The following is a 12635-nucleotide window of genomic DNA, read 5'->3' on the forward strand; positions in this document are numbered from 1 at the left end:
CTCATTTAGGTATCCATGTACCTATAAGTGCAATCCGTTTTAAGAACATCTATTTTGATGTTGTTTTCTTGAATGAATGAAAAAATAAATGAATTAATGAAATGGAATCTTAGAAGAGGAAATTAACTCACTGTCCGACATCCGATCGTGCTTAAACTCGACAGATAGACTGGCTGTCGATGACAATGCATTTTAACAACTTTGGTGGCAATCAGGTACACACACGCATGTTTCAAAAGTGGTGTGACGTTTAAAAAAAATTACAGCAGTTAATATAAGAAATAAATCTCGGTCCCATCCAATCAGGATTTGGCTTAAGGCCACGTAGTAAGCGTTCAAAGATGGTTTGAAAGGGAGATATGTAAATACAAATGTTAGAGGGAGCGCGCTAATAAAAAAACGATAACAATTAAGCGAAAATGATAAAAAATATTTAATAAAACGCGACTCGTTTGAAATATAGAAAAAAATCTCTCGACAAACTCCTTAGTTGCATTTAAAGATACACTGTGAATTTGTTCATGCCTATAACATACTGCTATTAAAATTGATAAGGCTACTTGCGATTTTTTTCTGTCGATGGAATTTCAAATAATAAAATTTTTTGCATTACAAATATATAGATATTTTTTTCAAAAATAATGTTTTTAAAACTCAATAACTTGAAGAGTTAAAGGAAAAACTTGTTATAAATCGATAGAAATTGGGAATTATTATACTAAAAGTTTTTCACGGGTTGATTTTTTTTTATAATCTCTTTTGTTTCTCGTTTTGTGTTTTATGTATTTTTAGTTTTACTTCTTACATACTTTGATGGGTATACTGAGATGATTGCATAACCTCCCCCACCCGATAAATAAAAGGTAGGTTAATATCTTAATTATGAAAGTAAGGTTACGCAATGGTCACCTTTGAACCACAGAATAATCCGTGTGAATGATATAACAGTGATATACCTAACCTACCTAACAGACTCCAATTCTCACAGTGCCGATTCGCTTCCTAAATGTGAAATGTAAGTAGCTACCTGCCTGTTTGTCTATCAACGCTTTATCCGGGCTAGAAACACGAAATGGATATGAAATTTGAGCACCTAGGTATATTAATCACAGTGAAATAGAAAACTTTACAGTATATGATCGATGGGCATAACTACCGATGGTTTTGTACCGATTTTCCGTGCACGGTCGCGCTGTTGAGTTGGTGATAACCATAGACATATGAATATTAGTAGACCTGCCCTAAGTGATTAAAAGCGTATTATTCCCCACTCCCCATACCGGTTCCATTGGAGCCGGCTGGGCTCGCGTATGGCTTCCCGTGAATCTTGAGAATGTGACGTCATCATTCTTGTTCGAACTAGCGTCGAGCTATGGTCGAGGCATTTTATGAAATAACACGGCAAAATAGTGGCTTGTGATATGAAAACTTGTAAAAATAGATGTGAAAAAGAGAATAAACCCAATTGTCGTATTACATTCCATATGTAAGCATCATTTTAAGCTTATTCACGTCGTATAATATGAATCAGTTGTAGAAACATATACTATCACATCGAGCCAACATTGGTCGAATGTAGCGATTCTCAAGTGTGCGCATCGTTGTTACTGGGAAGTAAATTATGAACACTTATAAAAGTGTCTTAACTAAATACGTAAACAAAATATTCGACTCTGAAAATAGAAGTTTTTTTTTTGCCGAAATTGGACTTTGCAAATTTGTTCATAACGTGGCGAGTAATTTGCGCTCCCATGAAAAAATGTCTATTCATTCAAAAGCAGATTTTACTTTTAAGAACTAAATGGTGATGTTATAATGCGAGATGCCTATATACTGTCAGACTGATTTATTGACGAATCACAGTCAGCTTTACCCCCTTCGTTCTTCAACAGTTGATTTTACCCCTCACCTTTAATTTCTAGTCTATATATTCATATGTCTGTGGTGATAACGCAATAAATCAGAATTCGATATACGCTGGCAACACTGGTACATCTGTCTATGGCTGACAGTTAAAAATACTAATAAATTGACAATTTCGAATTGAAATATTAACTTTTAATATACATTGGCAGTATGCATCTACTTTTTGACATTAAAAAGGGAGTTGATTAATTTATGGGGTCATTAGTAATCACCAACAACAACCCATTCAATAATAAGCCAGTTATTTTGCATCACGAACGACATTATTAGAAAAGTTGTGCATATTGACAGCTTGTCCGTCGCCTTGGAGGCTGCGCTAAAAGTAGCGGCGTTTGTCTAGCGACTGTCGGAATTATGTTCTGACCGTGCTCGCAAATATTGCTAACTGATCATAGATGACCTAAAAAATCATGGACAGAGCATTAGTGCGATTGTATGAACGGGATTGAAGCCAAATCTAGGGTGAGGGGAAATTGCCTGTCAGCAATCTTGTATGACCAACTTTATGCAAAGTGACGCATAACGAACTATTATAATTTGATTTTTGTGTCGTAAATGCATTTGTAACGGCTTTTGCTTGTTTTTGGGTAGTTGATGAGACAAATAATGGGATACGTCATTAAAAGTAGGTTTTGGCATTTTTCACACATCTTCTCCCTCATTTCGCGGCTTAAAATTGTTAATTTTTCGAAGAAAATTTCTTCTGAAAGCTTATCACTTTGTGATGTCATTATTTATTAGAATACTACACAAATAACTTTGTATCACTTTAATATATGCAACCTCTACATTTTTCATGAACAATGTTCACCTCAGTATATACTTGCTCCTGATGAGGTGAACATTGTTCATGAAACATGTAGAGGTTATATATATTAAAGTGATGTAAACAAAGTTATTTGAGTATTATTCTAATTAAATTTGTTTTCGAATTGCTCCGGCCAGGGCTTTTAAGGTTATTGTTTTGACAAAGATCAAACATTGACCAGATCATTAAACATATCCATGAGGAAGTCTGCTACAGAGAAATTTTATGTTTTTTTTATAACGGGGAATGCTAGAGGTTCACATTTGAATTAATTTAGACGTATTCGTAACTATAACCATTTTTTTTTCAGAGCGATACGCACGGATATAAGTTATTTATATTTAAGATTAATAAAAACACTTTCCTAAATAAATACCTTAATAAAAAACATTTCTATTAAAATATTTTAAATAAAACGGTTAGATAGGTTTATAAAACGATTTTCAACTATTCAATTAGCGGTAAGTAGCAGATTTTATTTTTCAAAACGTTGAATTTGTAACTTCCCGAGTTTTACATATTGAAGAATCTGAGATTTTAGTAATACATTTATTAGAATTAATTCTAATAAACCCCGCGGAAAAACAGGTTTTTTAGGCCTGCTAGAGCAAATTCACTCTTGGTCCGTCCGATACGCGCCGGGCCGCACGTTGATTTTTTTACACGTCTTATACACTTACGTCGTTAAGATTCCGACTTCATCTTTTTGGCGACTTGATTTATTTTTGAATTTTTCAATGACATCCTTATTGCGGAGGCAATTTGAATCCACAAAGACCCTATAAACGACCGTGTAAAGCCCGGAACACCAAAACTAAACGCAGAAAACCACGTTAATAGGATTAACGCTTACAATATGATATCACTTCTACATACATAAATACACACTTCATCACAATCTACACTTTGTCTACAATGATGATGCAAAAATAACAAACAATTTTGTATGGTTTTTTATGAAGTCATTTTTTTTCAATACTAGGACTAGGGCCTTACTAGGGTTTAAATTTACACAACTGTTAAAAAACCATTACCATATGGCAAGGTGTTGTATATCAGTTGTGTAAAATTGAAAAACAAGTTTATTAGTAAAGGGGAATAAGGTCCCATAGAAAGATAAAACACCCACACGAGGTGAAGTTTGCAAGGCGTATATTTATGACTCCATTCTATTTGTATAAGGAACAGTACATTGAACGAGTAACTTTAGCAGATTTTGACACGAAAGTTAGCTTGTCAAAACTTACTTTTTTTACTGGCGAAATATATTTAGGGGCGGAATTTCTTCGGTGAGTTATGAGAGGTTCCAGTTTTGGTCGCTGTGGGGTCGCAGGTAAATTTTGTAACGGTTTTTCAGTATGAAATCGGGTCTTAATTATCTTAATTTTGAGTTATTATCTTAGTAATTATTCGCTGTTTAATTTTAATAGTCTAAATTTAATTTGGAAGAACATTAGAGGGTGTGTTTCACATCAAGTGACGAATCCACTTTGTTAAAAAAATGTAACACTTTATTCAATTAAAAAAATACATAAAAATTCAACATTGTAAGAATACCTTCTCGACAGTTAAATAATTATTGAGGAAAAATATTCAGCCCAGTAAAAATATAAAAATAACATTTAAAATAAAATGGTGCCCAGAGCCAGTTTTACACGGAAAAATGAGAAATGATTATTAAAAATCTCGTTAAATTATTGTTAATCCGGTTAAAAACGGGATTGCAGGCCGTTTCCTAATAAATTTTTGGTAAATTCCCAATATATCGGAACACGTGTTTATGCACCTGCATGTGCCTTCATAATATACATTGACGAAATGCGGAAACATTAAAATTTTTATGGACATGTGTTCCGGTATATTCCGTTTTTTCCTAAAAGTTTATTAGGAAACCTATCAATTCAATCGTTAAGGCCTGAAATCACGTTTTTAACCGGATTACGAATAATTTGAAGAGAGTCTTATAAAATTATCGTTATTCAATATTAGTAATTTTTCTCCGTGTACCAGCAATTGCTCTAGATAGGAAAAAATTCTTAAATTTTTATATTTTCAAATATGCAGACGGTCCTAAAGGGTTAATCAGGACAATACCCAATACCCTTCATTTTTAGCTAAGCTAGTGCATCTTTATGCTAGCATTATAAATATAGTACTTTCGAATAACATAATGAGTAGAACCTCAAATTGTAATATTTAATTAATTAAAACAATATTAGCTATTTTTAAACGAAAATCTGAAACAAAAAAGGACCAACCGAATTGATGGAACCCTATCTCCTTCAATCATATTTAACTGTATCATACTTTGAATAAGAACTATCAACATTATCTTCATGTTCTCACCGCACATTTTAGTTAGCACGGAGTCGAGGGTTTTTTTCTAGTACGTATTTTGAGCCATTTTCTAACTAGGGTGATCAGTAATTGGCCCCAGTTAGAAAATATATTAATGAATTTAAAGAGAATCGGATATGTAAATATTTTTTTACATTTAAAAAATGTTAACTTGTGTCTTTACTTGTAATTCCGCCTAGTACCAACCTAAATAATATACTTAGTCGGTATTGCGTAAGATTGTTTTTTCTTGTGTGAATCCAGGTGTAAGCTTTACTTGATGGACCCAGATTTTCCAACAAACGAAAGTACTCGCCCGCTCACAATGGGAGGTGTGTATTTTTATATTACTGACACCACCGATGGAATTAGTTGTGGTAATGTCAACGTGAGAGACAAAACATGGTATCTAGGTAGGTACCTACTACAGTATGTTAACAAAATCTATAAATTTAATAAAATTTTAGGTGGCTACTAAAATGATTTTTTAAATAAAGCTGGGCAACCTAACACAGTGAATCGATAAGTTTACATTATCGGATCGATAGGCGTAACTACCGATGATTTTATACCGATTTTCCGAGCACGGCCACGCTGTTGATACCAAGACCGATGTTTATAATGCAAATTGTCATACGCTGGCAACACTGGCGCATTTGTCTATGAATTGACATTCCTAAACTTCAGAAGGCTACGTAAACGTTAAAAGACTGATAAATTGATAATGACGAATTGGAATAATAATAACATACATTGGCAGTCCGCATGTACTTTTTGACACTAGGGAGCACAAGAGAGCAGACTACATAGAATTATCTAAAAGCCGTTTGAAAATGGAATGGAATTGTTGTCCGTTGCAAATTTATTCTATTAGGTACGTTCAGACCTACTTCCATTGTCAATTCTATATAGAACAGTGAAGATTGAAGTATGAAGTTGATTGATCATTCTGTTTCTATTTATATCAGGCGTTCTATGCATCAACCAATTATTTTCCTTCTGTGGCAAAGAAAGCTTCTTCCAGCTGATCACAAATGAGGTGAGAACGAGCCGTAATGCAATTTGAAAGGCTTAAATATTTTCATCTACGCTTCAGTCAAACATTAAACAACCCCATTTTGATATAAAATTGACTAACATCTACGACATCGCATTATACCTGTAAACATAACCTCGATCATACAACATTTAATTAGAAAAAACAGCGTATTAGGTCAAGTCCATTGTTAGCGGTCATCTTGTTTATTTTACCATAAAAAACAATACCTATGACTTCTTTAGTTACAGTACCTACCGATAATTATAAGGAAGACGTATTACTTAGGTACCTACCTTCCTAACAAACTTATATTTCTCTGGAAAATTTCGAATGAAATTTTTAAAATTAAAATCGCAATATTTATTTATCTATGTATTTATACATACGGTACAGAAATACATTAATTTTCGAGAGATGTTGCTAGGGCCGGACTTATCGGTGACTAGACTAAGCTATAGCCCAGGGCGCGAGGATTTAGGGGGTCTCAGTATTTTGAACGGATTCTGTGTTAGAAAAGATTAAATGGTGTTCATTTTCAGCTCTTTCCAAAATATGACTAAGATGCTGAGAGTTCATGATCAACCGCACAAGAGAAGATATTATTGGGTTTCGATGGTACTGCGAGAAAATATTGATATTTATATATATCAATAATGATGATCATTGATGATCATGGAACCAGTTTTACTGTTTTGTGACATACGTCAAAAGATAGTTGCACAACTGTCTGTGAGTGAAATTTAAATTTCAATTTAAATCGAATTAAAATTAAAATTTCAATATAATTTTCTTATTAAAAAAATTAACGGACAAGTGCTCCTGTGTTAACTCATTGTGAACCCTAAAACGTTTTAAAAAAAAACTCCCATACTAAGGTCACACAAGAGCTAGCCATGATAACTTTAAAAAGTGATATAAAGTCATTAGAAACGATGCAAAAAAATATTTTTTTAACCTAACCTAACCTAACCTACTTAACCCAGTTAATAAAGTTTTTGTTTCAGCACTTTCCATGACTTTATATAACTTTTTAAAGATGTGATGAATTATCATTGTTATGATTTATCCGGTCACCACACTTATATATGCGCGACCAAAAAATCATAACTCTGCAACGGAAAACATTATATGAGTTATTCGTGCGTCGTTGTGTAGATCTTGAAGTGCTCTAAAATATAAATTAAGCTCAGTTACAAATGAAAGCCGTTTTCACGCAAAAAGTAACGGTAAGGAAGAGATACTACCCACCCCAACTTTCTTGATCATAGTTTTAACTGATGTAGAAATTGTATTGAAGCATTACTTGACGTATTTCTAACCTTCGAAATATCAGCAAATCAACCTTACACCTTGTTCTAACTACTACATACTATTTTCATAACACCCGCGAAGGTTATGACATTAATTATTATTCAATCAGATGCCAAGAGGGATGAGTGTTGAACTGTTGAAGAATTAATCCACTCTCGGGTACATCTAGATCAGCATTATTAATTACGATTCGTGTGAAATGTTAGACAACACCATACTTGCGTGCAGCACGCAGAAATCAGTCATTATTGTAGGTAGTCTCTTGATGATTATAATATTATTATGAATATATCGGCGATAGATCTGATATCATCACTTTTTGCTTCGGTTTTATTAACAGTCTGTTGATGTTTTAGTAATTTACTACAGACTGTCAGATTGGGACAGGTTTGTTTTACGTGTTATTGTGATCAATTCATCAATAAGGTCATGGTTAAGTCATTTCGCCTTGTCGCTTTGAAGTCAGGAAGATTGTTTTTTAATAAATATTGGACGACTTATTAATCATTAATTTAGAGTACAAGATATCTAATTTTAACATTCTTAACATTTATTTAATAATTGGGAAGATATGTTTGTGGTTTTATTGTAGACTATAATCAATGTTTGATAGAACTGTTGAGGTGACTGTGGTTAACAGTTAGAAATAGGAATGAATTCTGCCTTGCCTCTGGTGTTTTCGATGAGGGATAGTGAAGGTTATCACTGTAAAAGCTTCCGTAACAGACTCGAATTAAACGCACTGAAGCGACATGTTCACTGCCCCGGTTTTCTAAACAGATTGGTGATGTATAAATAAACTGTTGCAATGCTAATTTTAACATTCCCAAGATTTAATTAACAATTGGGAAGATATGTTTGTGGTTTTATTGTAGACTGTAATCAATGTTTGACAGAATTATTGGGGTAACTATGGATATCAGTTAGAACTAGGAAAGAATTCTGACTTATTACAGATTGGTGATGTATAAATAAACTGTTGCAATGCTACTGAATGTAGGTAATCCACACTGTCAGACAGGGACAGGTAATTGAGTAACAGCTAATTGGGTGAAGGAATGCAGGAATGTAGGTTAGAGTGAGATGCATTTGCGTCAACAAGTGTAGAAAAAAGTTTCAAGGTTATTAAAAGACTAATTAAATATATCTACGGTTTTAGAAATTTCATCCAATATCATCATTCCTCTTGTTATGTTATGCTGTGCTAGAACATCTGTTCTGCCTGTGGTATCTTGAATAAGTCATGGTGACGACTACGGCTTAAGTTTTCACGCACGTGTAAGCTACTCGTATTTCTTTCCAAGATAAATGGACTCAACTTTCAACAATAAAGTAACCTCTCTTACGGATAACTGTAGGTAGTTTGTAGGTACCATTCTCTATTCAGATGTAGGCAGTTTGTAGGTACCATTCTCTATTCAGATGTAGGCAGTTTGTAGGTACCATTCTCTATTCAGATGTAGGCAGTTTGTATGTACCATTCTCTATTCAGATGTAGGCAGTTTGTAGGTACCATTCTCTATTCAGATGTAGGCAGTTTGTATGTACCATTCTCTATTCAGATGTAGGTAGTGGGTAGGTACCATTCTATGTTCAGGTGTAGATAGTTTGTAAGTACCATTCACTATTCAGATGTAGGCAGTTTGTAGGTACCATTCTCTATTCAGATGTAGGTAGTGTGTAGGTACCATTCTATGTTCAGGTGTAGATAGTTTGTAAGTACCATTCTCTATTCAGATGTAGGTACCATTATTTTCTGTCGTTTCTATATTATTCAGATGTAGTTAGTTTGTAGGTACCCCATTACCTTCTGTCGTTTCTATATTATTCAGATGTAGTTAGTTTGTAGGTACACCATTATTCAGATGTAGTTAGTTTGTAGGTACACCATTATCTTCTGTCGTTTCTATATTATTCAGATGTAGTTAGTTTGTAGGTACACCATTATCTTCTGTCGTTTCTATATTATTCAGATGTAGTTAGTTTGTAGGTACACCATTATCTTCTGTCGTTTCTACATTATTCAGATGTAGTTAGTTTGTAGGTACACCATTATCTTATGTCGTTTCTACATTATTCAGATGTAGTTAGTTTGTAGGTACACCATTATCTTCTGTCGTTTCTATATTATTCAGATGCAGTTATTTTATAGGTATACCATTATCTTCTGTCGTTTCTACATTATTCAGATGTAGTTAGTTTGTAGGTACACCATTATCTTCTGTCGTTTCTACATTATTCAGATGTAGTTAGTTTGTAGGTACACCATTATCTTCTGTCGTTTCTACATTATTCAGATGTAGTTAATTTGTAGGTACACCATTATCTTCTGTCGTTTCTATATTATTCAGATGTAGTTAGTTTGTAGGTACACCATTATCTTCTGTCGTTTCTATATTATTCAGATTTAGTTAGTTTGTAGGTACACTATTTTCTTCTGTCGTTTCTACATAATTCAGATGTACCTAGTTAGTTTGTAGGTACACCATTGTCTTCTGTCGTTTCTATATTATTCAGATGTAGTTAGTTTGTAAGTACATCATTATCTTCTGTCGTTTCTATATTATTCAGATGTAGTTAGTTTGTAGGTACACCATTATCTTCTGTCGTTTCTACATTATTCAGATGTAGTTAGTTTGTAGGTACACCATTATCTTCTGTCGTTTCTACATTATTCAGATGTAGTTAGTTTGTAGGTACACCATTATCTTCTGTCGTTTCTATATTATTCAGATGTAGTTAGTTTGTAGGTATACCATTATCTTCTGTCGTTTCTACATTATTCAGATGTAGTTAGTTTGTAGGTACACCATTATCTTCTGTCGTTTCTACATTATTCAGATGTAGTTAGTTTGTAGGTACACCATTATCTTCTGTCGTTTCTACATTATTCAGATGTAGTTAATTTGTAGGTACACCATTATCTTCTGTCGTTTCTATATTATTCAGATGTAGTTAGTTTGTAGGTACACCATTATCTTCTGTCGTTTCTACATTATTCAGATGTAGTTAGTTTGTAGGTACACCATTATCTTCTGTCGTTTCTATATTATTCAGATTTAGTTAGTTTGTAGGTACACTATTTTCTTCTGTCGTTTCTACATAATTCAGATGTACCTAGTTAGTTTGTAGGTACACCATTGTCTTCTGTCGTTTCTATATTATTCAGATGTAGTTAGTTTGTAGGTACACCATTATCTTCTGTCGTTTCTTAATTATTTAGATGTAGGTAGTTTGGAGGTACCAATCTCTTCTGTCATTTCTATAGCTTCTCAAATACTGTTGCTTTGTTATTATTGGATAAATAGTCTGTAAATAAAAAAATAAAAAAAATAATAATGCACATCGAGCAAAAGCGACATAAGCGTGCCACACAGTTTATTGATTCGACTAGTCGTAGGTCGCTTCGTCAGCATTTCCTGAAAATTGGGGTCGTCAACCAACGAAATGCTGAGCTACTAATTCTAATGTTTGTGTACGAATGGAGTCAATCGAGTTCGTAGCCCTTGAAATGGATCTCTCAGTAATACGTTTTATATATTACTTTATGAAAAATACTATTTTCTTAAATAAAAACGTAAGAAAAAATTGTTAAATTTAAAAAAAATACTGCTGCCGAGAATCGAACCCCGATCAACTGCTTGGAAGACAAATATGCTTTGAACCTTTTTATATATTTTAACACTCCCGTACCGGACGGGGGGAACACACATACACTAACGAGAGTTTTATGCTATATCTAAGTTGTTTTTTACACCACATACTCTATAATTTAGGTATTCCTAAAAAAACTATTTGGTTATCGATCTGCATTTAAAAAAATTATATTGTATTTCTAGTTTCTTAGATATTAAATAGTTTGTACAAAATTCCGGCAAAATTCCTGTCCCCTGCCCCGCACCTCAGCTTCGTAGCATCGGCTAAAATTCCCCCGTCCCCATCCCCACTCTCCGCTCTCCACCGAGAACGATCCAGCGAGCGTAAAAGACGAGCGTATTGGACCGTAAAAGTTGCATTTTATGGAAAGGGCTAACTCCCGGTCGCGTACACTGCACTTCTGGGATTTCCTTTTGCGATGCTAAAATGCTCGCTCGCTGGACTAAGATCGACCTGTCTGGCGTACATCCGGTAAATTTCTCATGTTTAGAAACATTATTAAAATTAGGTCTGTCTCTGTTTCTCACATGGAAAATAAATCGGTCAGAAAGAGACACATATTTTGTTAACATTTTTAAGTAATTTGAAGGAACTTGAATAAAAACTAAGTACTATATGGTTAAAAAGTCTATCGCAAACTTCTGTTAAATTGTATATTGGGTTTTAGTTGCTAATTCTCTAAATTTTCGTGTTAAATAATTCTCTGTAAAAGCGGACTAGTTTCGCCCTGCTATGGGCATCTTCAGACTGGTAAGCAGTACATTTACACTTATGAAATGGTGTTTATAAATTAATATCTATTTCAGGGTTGTAAAATATTTATTCTGTACTTACAATATTAGAATTTATGTAATCAGTCGGCATGTATTTATTGCAGTTTATTACGGCATATTTACCAATGTTTTAAATTAGATCAGAAAATTCTATCGTTTTAATTCATTTGTGTGAAAACCGCACAAGAGCCGTCCTAGCCAGTGGAATTATGGCATCCCCAATTGGGGTATTTTGTGAGGCTGAAGTTAGTTGGGATAGGGAGGGGGAGGATATGGGAAAGACAAAGGTTGAAGTACATGCATATGCAAATCTAATAACCATATAGACTTAAGTCATTTCAAGCAACTTTTGGATTCTACATGGTGGTCTTTTACTAGGGCAATACTGAAAGCATCTACCGCCCTGCAACTTGATATTATATATTTTTTCTTTCATAAATATTACAGCATCCGTTGTTGAGGGGTAAGGCTCTAGACTAGTAAACCGGAGGTCGCGGGTTCAAATCCCGGTGTGCGTAAGTAAAATTTAATAGATTACTTTGTGATATTTCACAATTTACTGACCAGAATTCATTTCGAATGTTGCTTGAAATGACTTGTTTGGTGACCAGATCTGAATAGCCAGGTATTTCCCCACCTCCCTCTTTCCCATCTCCTTACCTTCCCCACTACTTTTAGCCTTACAACATAACAGTAGCGGCTCGTGACTTTTGGGTCTACTAATAATTGAAATATTATCACTTTAGTACACCTAAAATTTATAAGTTTTATTACTCCAACATAC

Source organism: Hesperophylax consimilis, chromosome 28 (assembly GCF_061612785.1).
Source record: "Hesperophylax consimilis isolate HC1 chromosome 28, BYU_Hcon_1.0, whole genome shotgun sequence".
Lineage (NCBI taxonomy): Eukaryota > Metazoa > Arthropoda > Insecta > Trichoptera > Limnephilidae > Hesperophylax > Hesperophylax consimilis.